This window comes from Humulus lupulus, chromosome 4 (assembly GCF_963169125.1).
Source record: "Humulus lupulus chromosome 4, drHumLupu1.1, whole genome shotgun sequence".
Lineage (NCBI taxonomy): Eukaryota > Viridiplantae > Streptophyta > Magnoliopsida > Rosales > Cannabaceae > Humulus > Humulus lupulus.
Genome location: NC_084796.1, coordinates 87,690,515 through 87,696,787, shown reverse-complemented (window position 1 = coordinate 87,696,787; position 6,273 = coordinate 87,690,515).

Here is a 6,273-nt window from a genome sequence, read left to right as displayed (position 1 = left end):
GTATCAGTCAAACCCAGGACCGGAACATTTGATAGCAATTAAGAATATTCTGAAGTATATAAGACAGACTAGGGATTATATGTTAGTCTACAAGGGTGGTGTTCTGAACCTTGTAGGCTACACCGATTCAGATTTTCAGACTGATGTCGATGATAGGAAGTCTACTTCTGGAATGGTGTTTACTCTTGGGGGTGGAGCTGTGATATGGAGAAGCATAAATCAGTATGCGATCTCACATTCCACCATGGAGGCTAAGTACATAGCTGTGTTAGAAGCAGCTAAGGAAATAATCTGGCTAAAGAAGTTTTATTCAAATCTTGGTGTTATTCCAGATATGGATAAACCGCATGTGATTTTTTGTGACAACACAAGAGCGATAGCCAATTCGAAAGAACCTCGACGTCACAAGAGGAGTAAGCATATAGAAAGGAAGTATCACATAATTCGAGAATATGTGGCCAGGGGAGATGTGAAGGTTATGAAGATTACATCTGAAGACAATCTTGCAGATCTGTTTACAAAGACACTACCAGAAGCTACATTTGACAAGCATATCAAGGAAATGAGATTAGTATAATTAAGGCATTAGTTTCAATTAGTGCCAGTGGGAGTTTGTTGGGGTTTTATGCCCTAATTAAAACTCAATTTCTTTGTAATCTCATTTTATTATCAATAAAAAAAATAGAAATCATTTTTGGCTTGGTCAATCACTTTTCTCACATGTTTTATTTTCATGATTATTTGTTTAATATAAACTTCTATTAAATCCCGAGCATATAACTAATCATATTTATAGTGACGTAATCACAGTGGAATATAAATATGTTTATATGTTTAAACAAAAGTTAGTCCTAAGATTAGTCAGAGCACATGATTTACACTAACTTGTCAATCTTCGATATGATCTACACATTGTAGTTTACGTTCTTTCCAGAACATTAGCAAAGTAGATAAGATCAAATGTATTTGTTTCATCGGACTGGACTGATATTGAGAGTAGATAAGATAAGTAAACATACTGTTATTATTTATTCTAGTCATATCATATAGTTGACCATAGGTCAATTCAATCTCAATTCTGAGTGGTTAGTATTCTAACTGATTGTATTATTTGAGTTCTTTGAACTGTTCGTTACCAGCTTACCCTATGGACTTGCCCATACTTACATCTTGGGAACTCAGTAGTATAATTGAGTGGGAGTATTAAGCATAGATATGATCATCTATAGCTTCTTATGAAGAAGTAAAACGATGGTTTCCTTTTAGTTTGGTTCAATGTGCTAAATGATAGAGATCTCATTTCAGTAATTAACATTAGTTTACTGAAATATCATTTACAAGGAACTAAGTGTTTTAAGGATAAAATACAATGAGGGGTAAAGTTGTACTTTAGTCCTACATTATTGTAGACCGTCTATAGAGAACTGAGTGACAATTATGGTTTAAACAATGAGTAACTAATAATGTATCTATATTGGTTATAAAGCGTTCTATGAATTCAAGAGTGCAATTCTGAGTCTTTAGTGGAGTCACAAGAAATTAATAAGTTAGTAAATTTATTTGTGAAATTTATGATAACTTATTGTAGCTTGATTTCATAGGCCCATGGTCCCCACTGTACCTTAGATAAAATCATTTAGATAGTCTCAATTAATTGATTTAATTATCAATTAGAATTATAAAAGTTGCCAGGTCAATTTTGGATAGTTTCACATAGTTATACAATCTAGAGAAGAAAAGAGATTTTAGGGCAGATTTATTAATTGAGAAAAATTGGTGTCTAAATTAATAAATAAGTTTAAATTAAGGTTCAGATTATAAATAATTAATTTGATAAAGGATTTAAATAATTATTTAATTAATTAATCAATAGAAAATAATACGAGCCTAGATTTTATGTCCAACGGGCTTATAATGAAATGAGAAATTTCATGGGTGTAAAGCCCATCCGAATTTCAACCTAATGACTGATATTATATATTATTTTATTGATTTTTTAATTAAAATAAATGACCTAATTGAGCCTATAAAAGGAATGCTAAGTGAGAGTTAAAATAAGATTTTGGGAAGATCTGGAGCAGAACAGAAGATCAGAAGATCTAGTTTTGATGCTTTAGGGTTTTAGACTCTCTTTACAACAAAAGTCCTTGTCTAAGCCTCAATATTCTCTTCTCTTCTTCTCTTTGTATCTATCTCATGTTAAGAATTGCCCACTCTAATCTAAATGATTCTAAGGATACTTTGGAAGACTGTGAAGAAATTTGAAGATCTGTTCAGTTTCTTGGTGATATCCTGCGACAGAAAGGATTCAAGGGTTAGAAAAACTTAAGAAAGGACTAAAACATTCCGCTTTGTATAATGTAAGTGTTCTTATCGTTATCTCTATATTAATTTCAATTATAGAAACATGTTCTATGTTTTCTTATATTAATTTGTTTAATATATGATTTACATGAAAATAAATAAGATCCTGTATAAGTATTCCCAACAAGAATATCATCAAGATCCATCAAAGTATCATCAAGACCCTGTTAGGGTTTATACCTTAAAAGCACGTGTAAATATATTTCATTTGTTGGAAGTGAATATTGGTTTTGGATCATGTGATTGACATTGCAGTGGAAGCATGTGATAACATTTATATACAACAATAACAATTATTAAAGCATGATATCGAATTACTCTAGGAACCCTAACTAGAATAAGATCTTTCTCATGTGACATGAATATGAATGAAATAGAAAATAACAAATATGTTTTCTAGATGTAGAACACGTGTAGATCAAATAACATCTTAGCCTCCTAACCAACCATCTTCCATACTATGGCTCGCACAAAGAGAGGAGACAGGTGGATGTCTATGCTATTTGGTAGGATACACAAGAATACACTTTGAATCTCAACATATGAGAGAGTGTTCTTCTTACAAAATAGAGAGAACAAAGTTCTCTATTTTTCTCTCTTGGCAAATAACATGAAAAACATCTTTTGTCTTCTCTCCTTAATGTTATGTTCTAATTATAAAACAATCGAAAAGACCTAACCCTAATCTCATTGGGCTTATGTAACGCCCTGCTAATTAGGGTCCATTACCAAGTGTGTTTAAAACCAGTGTTGAACTTGCTAAACAAGTCATTTGGACTAAACATGTGATTAATCCACAATTAGGTATTAAAACTCTTGGTCAACTCATAAACATTTTCATTAAGTTAAAGACAAGTTCTTTACATGGGATCCCAAAAACATCAGTTTAAAAGTCAATTACAATACTCAAGTTACACAATAAGCTGACCTAGGCGGCAAAAGCTGGGTTTGACTCTAGTTTCCCTTGAGCATCTCGGCCGTGGTGGTCGGGCGGACTGCATATGTACATACCACTGCTAATGCCCTCCAACTCATGGCTGGTTGAGCTTCTCTTTACCTTTACCTGCACCACAAAGCACCTGTGAGCCAGAAGACTCAGCAAGAAAACATATTCAACAGCTTACAGAATAAAATGATTATCAAACAGTAATGACTGAAACTGATGCATTCATTAAACCAAACTGGAGACCATAGAGTCACAATTGCACTTTCTTTCAAGTTGTTGGCATTCGAGCCAGTCAAGTGCATGTCGCACTCCCAGGGTGGCCCAGCCATGGTGGCCTGCACTCCACATGCATTACGCCAATCTTAGCTTATAAACTAAGTTCCTTAAGCCCTTCACTTATAAGTCAACCCACCACGTGCCTCCAACCTATAAGTTGAAGCCTTGGGATTCTCAACTTATAAGGCGAGTCTCCCAGAGTCCATCATATTCTCAACTAATAAGTTGATCCCCACTTAATACCTTAATAATACTCTAGTTTATAAACTAAGCTTCACAGTCATAACAAACAGTCACATGTTTAGATAGCATACTTATCAACAATCACAATGCATTATAATACATTCACATAGTAGTCATAAGCATAATCATAATTATGCACGTTACAATGTACCAAGTCTGATATTCACAAACATAATTATAATCATGTTCATCACCTTGACTAAGCTCTAATCATGCATTCACATAATAGGTGCAGTTTTCTTACCTTCGGTCCAAATGCAAGTTATTAGCGACGACCCTCTGAGTACGATCCCCGATTCAAGCCCTTAGCGAAAACCTAGTCACAACCGTAATAAGGAAGTTCCATCAACAACAGGTAAATAAAAGCTTCCAGACCAACTCTTAGCCTCCGGGACATCGAATTCCACTTAACAAGGAAGTAGAATCGATCCCGAGCCCAAATGGTTAAATTCCCAATCTAAAAATCCCATTAAGGCCAAATTTCCCCTTAAGGGTCGCGGCCCCTCACACCCGACCCGCCACCCGCCTCTAATTCCAGAGGCTCAACCTCCCTGGAAACCAATATGCGTCGCGGCGTGCCCCTAAGGCGCCGTGGCCCGCCTCTACCTCTGAGCCCTGATGGCTCGAATTCTCCTTCGCAGCCGCGGCTCATCCCCATGAACCCAGAAATTTCTGGGTTTTTCTTCAATCGAACCCAGCCAAAACTTAACCAATTTCATCCCACTCCTCCAATTCGATTCCCACAACTTATATACTCATTCTCACCAATAAAACCCAACCAATTATCACAATAAAGCTCATCAAACTTACCAAACCCAACCTCTCAATTATCAAGCATGCAAAACACCTTTACTCTAAATATTTCAGCATAATCAACCAAACAATTTACAGTTCAAAACTCTTACCTCAGCTGAGATGAATGACTTGAGCTTAACCGCTACTTTCCCCAAAGCCTAACACCTTGATTCCTAAACTTTATTCTTCAATTTCCCAAAAACAACTCAAGTATCCACGGAGCATAAAGAGAACGTGAGAGAGAAGAAGAGAGATGTTGAATTTCTTGTCTTTTAGTTTCCTGTAATTTCTCAAACCTTCTGAGTATAATCCAGCCAGCCAAGTCTTAAACCCCAAGTGGAATTGACTAAACTGCCCCTTTCCCTTAGCCTATTCAACAAGTGCTCACAAGGGCAATTTTGTCCTTTGCCTCAAATCCCGCTATCCACAATTTACATTCTATAACTCCTACTACTTCCAATATTCTCACTCGGTTACTAATAAATTTCCATTACCCACTAATTCACGGTAATGTATTAAATTACTAAAATACCCCTAAGCTCACCCCGAACCGGGTATTCAGACCCCATTGTGACTTTTCCGCTAACTTGCTCATCGGGATCGCCTCTCGTCGAGTAACCCAAATATATCCACATAATAATGTGGTCTCAATCACACAAGCACATATTTTCATTTATACCCCGAGCGTGTCAAATTACTAAAATACCCTTCTTATAAGAAACAGGCCCATATACACATATTTAATATCCCTAACATGCAAGCATAATTATATTATAATATAATTCACATAATAACTCAATTATTGCCTCCCGGCCTCCTAATCCAGGCACTAAGCCACATTAGGAAATTTGGGATGTTACAGCTTATGCGTGGATTACAACCCATTTAGACTGTGGTTGACACCACTGCAGGACTTTGGGCCCTGTGATATTTTATCTTTATAAAATGCTATTTGTTGGGCCTTTATCATATTATTTTATGTAGTATACAATTATACCACAAAATTAAGTATGATTAAATTAATTTTCAACAAAAATTAATTTCACAAAATTATCAATATAATTTTATTTTCCATTAAATATTATTTCTCAAATAATATTAATTTGTGAGATTTAAAATAATACTTTATTAATTTTAATTATTTTCTTTTTAATATCAAAATCCTACCTACGTGTTATCAAGATAGTATGAAGATAGTATGGACCCATAGTTCTAAGCTCCAATAAATTAATTAATTTCACTAACTCTTGTAACTATTAATTAATTTATTATCTATGAATTATTCCACTATAAATTCATAGTTGAATTCTCAAAACTACAATCTTATATTATTAGAAGCTATACTTATAAAGTCATCCATTGATTTAGTCATTACATGAGTTATGACCCTCCGCTAGTTGTTCATAATTAGAGATAGGTCTTAATGTCCGCTAATCTTTCTAATTAATTCCATTGATCCTCTAATGAACATTAATCTATAAATTGAATTACAGAATAAAATTTCTATCTCTAACAGAAATCGCTCTATGTTCAAGCCCGAAATCAACACAAAAAGGAACAACTAATCAACTTTCATTTAAGTAAGAAGGAGATTCCATATCTGTTAAGTAAGTTCCCAGCCACTTGTAATATTATAACTCCAAGATATC